The following is an 8,210-nucleotide window of genomic DNA, read 5'->3' as shown; positions in this document are numbered from 1 at the left end:
CTATTAGTCCCTGCTCGATTGTACAGATCTAACCTTACTAGAGCTTGTTCTATCTAACACACCCCTTTAGCTTAGAGACTTATTAAGCTAGTAGTTATGCAAATGTAAGGTCTTTAAGTTACTCTTAAATTTCCTTAAGAGGTATAGTATTTGTTACCTATACTAGCTCTGTAATAGCTAGGCTAAGTTATTAAAGGAAACCCTCCTCTTTATTTGCTGGTAGGACCTTTGTTATGCTGTCTGCGATTATATTTGCTAACTGCACGAATTCTGTCTTAATTATACCTTTAGATACTTCTTGTCTAATCTAATAGTTTTATATATCTACATGTTAAAGTTTAATTTAGAGATAGGAAACTTCCTCTATTACTAAGCGTATAGTTTTCTTATTATTACACTAGATAGTAATAGTGCGCGTGTCTATTTTTATTTAGAGTTTATAGAGCAGTCTGTTAGGCGCTAGGCCTAGGGGTACCTCTACCTGTCTTGGCGAGCTACTATAGGGCTAGTTAGCCCAGACTATATAAAGGTGTTAGAGGTTATTGCTAATACTGTAGCAATTAGTCTTATTACTACACACGATGTACCTTAATACACCTACTATCCTCTTTAACCCTATCCTCTCTTATAATTACTTTATACACTCTTTATATTCTAATTACTCTTATATTGTAATTAAAGATAGACCTAAGCTACTATAAGTCTTAAACTAAATTATCTAGGCTTACTGTCTTTAAAGAGGGACTAAGACAACCTACCTGTAGGAGAGCTAGTAGAGCGTAAGGTAACACCTCCCTCTGCAGATAAGGAGATACCTTAACAGACACTAAGTGTCTATAGTACCTTAAGAGGATCTGTAGGTCCTCTAGGCAGTACACCTTACTCTAGAATTTGTATCTGTAGGGCAGCTTTAGCTAGAAAAGGCTAGAATAGCCTAGAAGTAGGTAATTAATAGTATAAGTTAGAAAACTTACACAAATAGTTATAAGAGATAAAAGACTAAGAGGAACTTTTCTTTCTTTATAAACTTAGACGCAAATACAACAAAGGAGATCTAGTAATAATCCTATCCTTCTAAAAAGTACTAGAAGGAGTAGAGAAACTATAATCTTCCTTATCTATAAACCTTCTATAACCTAAACCCCTATAGAAGTATGTAAAGTATAACTACGCTAAAAATAACTGTTAGAAGAGAGATTGTAAGGGATACTTCCTCTAATCTCTAGTTAATATCCTTACAGAGGAATAAAAGATTAACTTTAGCGTAAGGTACCTCTAAGAGAACCTAAAGACGTTATAGCAGGCCTACTGCACAACTAACTACTGTAATTAGCTAACCTAGGAACTAACGTAGTAAGAGCTAAAAAGAATTATACTAGATGCTCTAGAAATGCTAGCTAAACGCAAGTAAGCAGCGTATAAATCATTAAAGCAATACAAGTAGCAGAAATCTTAGTTCCCTACAGATCTGCTAGACTTTATACGTTTACTATAGGAGGAACTAGGTAACTTACATATACTAGAGCTTTAAGTTCTAGAATATATTACTATACTACTCCCTAGCATATAAAAGGACTTGTTCCTTATCCCCTATAATTAAAGGAACACAATCCTAAAGGTAGAGGAGTAAGCTAACATTATTAACTAGAGACTAGGTTATTATGGCTAACAGCTACCTAAGAAGACTCTAGCTAAGGGTAAGATAACTAACAAAGGACTATAGAAGCACTAATTTAGTAACTCTAGGTTAGAGAAGAACATAAAAACCCTAAAAAAGTTGTTTAAGTCTAAGAAGTTCTATAAGGAGCTAGTAAAGGGTAAAAAGGGCTAAGATAGGCCACATAAGGGCTAAAACGCGTGCCTTAAGTACAGAGAAACCAGTTACTACTGCCCTAACTATCTAAAGCTAAAGGTAAACTAGAAAGACCCTGCTCTAGATAAGTTAGGAAAAGACAAGGGGCCTAAGACCTAATCTCCTCTCTTGTAGCCTATATTAAATTGTCTAAGAAGAAGAAAAACAAAATCTCTCTTTATAAGGTAGTGTACCTAGAATATATATACCTACTTACAGTTAAAGTATCTATAGGTAACGCAGAGAAAATAGAAGCCTTAATAGATAGAGGGTTACAACTAAACTTAATTTTAGTTCTCCTAGCAAAGGAGCAGGATCTAGAGGTTATACTATTAAATAAAATAGTAGCTAAAGGTGTAGGCAGAGTAGAATTGCCTATCTATAGAGTAACTACAGTTAAAGTATCTATTATTAACTCCTGTAGAAGACAGAAGGTCTAACAGATACCTTTTGTAGTTACAGACCTACAAAGGTACAAGATATACCTTAGATTACCCTAGATTAACTAGACAAACCCTAAGCTAAGCTATTTAAGCTAGCGTATACTCTTCTAAGGGTAGAAGTATAGGGACTCTCCTAAACTAGAGAAAATAGTGTTAGAAGATGCTAAAGAGTTTAAACGCACTATAAGAAGTCTCTTAGTAGACGTTTATATATATATATAGTGAACTTAGTAGGTATATATAACCTAATATCTGCTTAAAGAGTCTTAATTCTAGAAGTGTATTGCGATTATGCGCATTTAGGATTAGAGGATAATGCTTAGGTCCTACTAGAGCAAAGAGAGCACAACCTAGCAATTAATATTACAGAAGGAGCTACTCCCCCCTACTAACTACTATACAGGCTATCTGTAACAGAATTAGAGATACTTAGAAAGTATCTAGCAGAATATCTACAACGTAGCTAGATATAACACTTAAGGTTACTAGCAGGGGCGTCTATTCTCTTTTTAAAGAAGAAAGACAGTAACTTATAACTGTGTGTAGACTATAGAGGTCTAAACAAGATAATAGTTAAAAACTGCTATCTATTACTACTAACTACAGAGTTACTAGAATAACTAGCGTACGCTAAGTTCTATACTAAACTAGATGTATATAAGGCATATTACTGTATCTAAAATAAGGAAGGGGATAAGTAGAAGACTGCTTTTTAAACCAGGTATAGACATTTTAAGTACACAGTAATGCTATTTAGACTTATAAATACTTCTGCCTAATTTTAGGCCTATATAAATAAGGCACTAATAGGATTAGTTAATATAACTTATATTATATAACGTACTCCACGGGCGAGTCGGACACACAGGCGAGTCGGACACTCAAATTCACACCATAAATCACAATTCTTAAACCTTAATATCTCCACAACTACATGATAAAATTATTTAAAATTTAATATACTACGCTGCATGTATATAAAGATAAAGACTATAGAAGCGCTTAGCTTTCCTCCTCTTAATGTAGAAGTTAGTAAGTAAGATATAAAATACAGGAATTATTTTAGCGTACTTTTAAATACCTCTATGTGTATCTATAATAGAGCTTAGTGCTTCTAGACTCTTTATTTTTATATAGATGCAGCATAGATTTTAAATTTCTAGACAATTTTATTGTGTGGTTGTAGAGATATTAAGGTGTAAGAATTGTGATTTTTGGTGTGAATTTGAGTGTCCGACTCGCCTGTGTGTCCGACTCGCCCGTGGAGTACGTTATCTAGACAACATATTAGTATACTTTAAGACAGAGGAAGACTACGTTAGACACGTTAAGGAGGTCTTAGAGAGGCTTTGCAAAACAAACCTCTATATACGCCTAGATAAGTGTAAATAGCACTATTAATATATAGAATACCTTAGGTACATAGTTTTACCTAAAGGGGTAAGCATTAATCTAGACAGGGTTAAAACAATCTAAGAATAGCTAATCTTGCGCATAGTTTATAATATCTAAGTATTTATAGGCTTTATAAACTACTATTAGAGGTTTATTACAGGGATTTCTAAATTAGCCTTACTATTAACCTAATTAACCTAGAAAGGGCCAAATTTGGCTAAATCTAGTTAAGTAATAAGGAAGTAGGAGAGTTAGCCTCTTAAGCTAAGCAAAGAATCCCTATAAGCTTTCTAGAATATAAAGAACTTATTTATTAACGTACCTATCTTAGTTTATTTTAGACCTAGGAGACAGACTAGGATAGAAGTAGATGCCTCTGGAGGCGCTATCTTAGGAATCCTTAGTTAACTAGTCCCTAGGGAGGGGAAGCTGGCCTAATAGAGGCCTGTGGACTTCTATTTAAAGAAGTTAATTTAAGCTAAGTATAACTATAATACTTACAACTAAGGACTTCTTGCAATTGTCTAGAGCCTATAATATTGGCAAAGATACTAAGACAGTACCTTCTTTAAGATCTTAACAGATTACTAAAACCTAAAATAGTTTATAGAGACAAAGGTTCTTAGCTATTAGAAAGTAAGGGTATACTTAGTGTTGTCTAAGTTTAACTTTGTAATTACTTATTACCTAGGGTCTATAAACCCTATAGATAGACCCTTACAGCATTCTAATTATATAAGAGAGGTATAAGACCTCTTATAAAAGTATAATAAGGCTTTTATACAACTACTTTAGGAGATCCTAACTAGGAGGAACCCTAATGCTCTCCTAGTAGCGGCTATAACCCTTTGTTTGTCTGTAAAAGAAAGAAAGGACATAAGAGATCTTAAAAGAGAAGAAATAAGAGAGAACAGTTACACAGAGCTGATAACAGACTTAGACAACACAGACAAACTCTCTAGCACTAAAAAACAGTTAAGTAATGTTAGAATAGGATAAGATAACGTAGAAAAAGATAATATAGCTAAGGAGAAGCGTATCTTGCTTATAAGGCTAGAAGATAAGGTGTAAGTAATTAAAGAACGTTATAATAACCTAATGTTAGGACACTTTAGAGCACAAAGGACCTTAGAGAAGATTTAGCACAGATACACCTAGAAGGGTATTACTAAGGACGTATCTAACTACTGCCACAACTACTTAGTATGTAGGAGATTAACTGCTACCTAATATAAACTGTATAGGTTATTATAACCTTTACTAGTGCTAAGCTAACTATAGGAGGACGTAACAATAGATTTTATTATAGAATTACCTTCTAGTAAGGTGGCTAGGTTAGTGTACAACTCTATACTAGTAGTAGTATGTAAATTAACTAAAATATTATATTATATACTAGCTTAGGCTAATTAGGATAGAAAAGATCTAGCATATGCCTAGATTAGAGAAATTATCTGCTTATACAGCGCGCCAGCACAAATTATCTTAGATTAGGGGCTGCTAATAAACTTAAAGACGTAGGAAACCTTTAACTACTATTTAAACTTAAGACAAGTCTTAACATTGGCCTATTATTATTAGACAGATGGCTAACTAAACAGAAAGGCAAAATCAGACTCTTAAATAGTACTTACGTTGCTACTGTACTCTAGAATAAGATAATTAGGCCCTATAAATTTTTATTGCAGAATTTGTATATAATAATAGTATTTACGTATTGTGACAGAGCTTGGAGGACTATACTCAGGTGATCGATTGATTTGATCAGTGTCTATATATTTGATGTGTAACGTGTTGCTTAAGTACAAAGGAAATTTAGTTATCACGTGATCTCGCTTACTCAAGCTTTGTGGGCGACCCTCAGGAGCTCGGTGGTTAATTGTGGAGAAAGGAGCCACTCAACAATAATCCGCAAGCTCGATTGGATAGGGGAGCACCCCATTGGTCATCCACAGGCTCGGCTGCGCGACACGTATCTATAAATATAACACTCTTCTAAGCCTGCTACAGTATAGATCTAAGGGGCACAGATTAGCCTACTTCAGCATTAAAAGGCAGAGAATCTCTGCTTGCAAAGGAATTAGCTGCTAGAGGTATTTCCTTACAGGCTACCTGTAAAGTAAACATAGAAAAGTTAAATAAGTATTAAAAGAAACACTTAGATAAGAAATAACTACTAGCACCCTTTAACGTAGGCGACAAGGTACTAGTCTCTAGTAAGAACATTAGGACAGTACGCCTAAAAAAGAAGCAAGACTAGAAATACCTAGGACCTAGGACTATTATAGCCTAGATTAGCCCTAGTGCATATAGAGTAGACCTACTAGGAATAAAAGAGATCTACCTAGTATTCTATGCGTTACTGCTAGACCTATATATACTAAGAGGTTAACTCCTAACTATATAGGAATAAATATAAGAACCTGTAGTTAAAGGGGAAGAGAAGGTGTAGGATATAGAAAAAGTCCTTAACAGAAGGTAATTAGCTAACAGATAGTAGGAATACCTTATTAAGTAGGACAGATTCCCTAATTTAGAAAATTCCTAGGAAATTAGCACAAATCTTTCTAAAGAAGCGCTAAAAAAATACTAGAAAATAATAAAGCAACTGCTTAGACCGCGTAATAAGACGTTAAGGTTAAAGTCTTAAAAAGGGGGGGACTAAAAAGGCTAAATACCTTTACTTAATTATAATTTTTCCCTATAGGGGTTTTTTAATTAATAAGTATTTAATAGTTTACGCTAAGGGAAACTATAACCCTACCTTACCCTAAGAAATACAGACTAGCTAAAGAAGATATCTTTTAGCCTATTATAGCTATTTCTAATATAAGAAGATAAAGAAAGTTATATACTATATTATACAGTTATAATTATAAGTAAATATAGAAAATTTAGTATAGAAGAACACCTTCCTAGTATTATTTAGACTATCTAAGAGTGTAATGCACCTAATTGCTATATCAGCCTAAACCTATCTACTAACTACAAACTTAGGTATTATTAATCTAAACCTTCTATTATAGGGAACATCTACTAACTACAACTACTACTATAGGCATAAGTGGCAGCCTTACAACTATAAGGCTTCTTAGCAGCAGCAGCAGCAGCAGCAGCAGCAGCGTTGGCAGCGGCCTGCTTAGCAGGCTCCTGCTCCTCCTGCTCCTCTTAGAGCTAACTAAGTGTCTTGCTAGTACCTACAATCTAGTACTTTAACTATAAAAGAAGTTAGATATTGTTAAAATAGGTTAAAACGTGCTATAATACCTTCTTATTAGGGGTGATAGGCGCGTCTAGATTAGACTTGCTACTACTCTCCTCTAACATCCTCTTTTGCTTTATCTTAGCATTAACAGCGCTAGCCTTAGATTAATCTTGCTTCTTAACGTAGGAACTAGACAAGGTTAACTAATATGTGTAAGTGCTGCTATTATAGAGTATAAGTAGGTCCTCCTATAGTAAATAGTTCCTATAAAGGTTAGATTATGCTATAATAAGCTAAAAAGAGACAGAACGTACTCTTAGATTATACCTAGCAATAAGCTAGCCTAGTTAACAATAGACTTGCCTATTACAGTCTTCTTATTAATAGATATAGGCGCAGTAGTAGCAGGTATTATAGGGGTAGTCTTAACGCTAGCTGCATTAATAATAGCAGTATAAGTAGCAGTAACTATGTAATAACTAGAGTAAAGGCACGCTATATTGCTAGAAAGCCTTAAATAGCTGTTAGCGTACTTATTAGGGCCCTAAATATGTTAAAAGATGCTAAAACAAGCTAAAAGGAGACAAAACACGTACTAATAGGCAATTCTTGTTGCTATTATAACACTCTCTACAGTAGTAGGCCTAGGCGTCCCTATAACGTAGGCTACCCTACAAAGCTAGGTTAGCAGAGAAATAACAGTCCCTATAGATATTACTATTAGTAATGTAGTAAAGACAGAGTATACAGCACTGCTTAGTAGTCCTACTATTCTTAGCAATGTTAATCTTGTAGTAAGCAGGCATAGACATAACAGCTATAGCAAATAGTAGTTAGTAACAGTTAGTAATAGTTAGTAGTAGGCAGTAGCGGTTAGGAACAGTCTAAAAAGGTTACTAGGGTGTGTTGTGCGGTGCTATCTGCTAAAACGTGTTTGAACGTGCTAGAAAGACCTAGAAAGTCCCTTAGCTATCCTTACAAAAATGCTAGACCGAATAGGTTAGTACTTACTAAAATAAAGTAGGATATAGTAGTAACTAATAAAACTAGGGGTATAGATAGCTTATATGCTACTAGCTACCTAGTTAGAGCTTTAGCCTGCGCAGACAGCTGCCTAGACCCTAGAGGTAAAGTAAGAGGTAAGAGAGGATTTCTGTTTAACTTTTACTAGGTAAAGGTAGAATTAGTATTAAGCCCTATCTAGCCTTATAAGGCGTCCTAAATGCCTAGTCCTAGTTAGAATTAGCTATAACAGGACAGACAGAGTAAACACGTCTAAAGCTAGGCTAAAATAGTACAGTATTGCTAATTATAC

General features: G+C 34.5%; 13 annotated features.

Moving 5' to 3' along the window:
- The first annotated feature begins 47 nt into the window (after positions 1–47).
- Positions 48–399: a mobile genetic element.
- Positions 400–436: 37 nt separating this feature from the next.
- Positions 437–440: a direct repeat.
- Positions 441–650: a long terminal repeat.
- Positions 441–8,210: part of a mobile genetic element that runs on past the window's edge.
- Positions 451–3,133: a mobile genetic element.
- Positions 3,132–3,570: a mobile genetic element.
- Positions 3,562–3,680: a mobile genetic element.
- Positions 3,568–5,408: a mobile genetic element.
- Positions 4,664–4,719: a tandem repeat.
- Positions 5,407–5,659: a mobile genetic element.
- Positions 5,661–6,783: a mobile genetic element.
- Positions 6,784–6,813: a tandem repeat.
- Positions 6,814–8,210: part of a mobile genetic element that runs on past the window's edge.

The sequence above is a fragment of the Ascochyta rabiei genome, chromosome 12, assembly GCF_004011695.2.
Source record: "Ascochyta rabiei chromosome 12, complete sequence".
Classification (NCBI taxonomy): Eukaryota; Fungi; Ascomycota; class Dothideomycetes; order Pleosporales; family Didymellaceae; genus Ascochyta; species Ascochyta rabiei.
The sequence above is the reverse complement of the archived record's forward strand: the minus strand, read 5'-3'. Positions and strand labels throughout refer to the sequence as shown.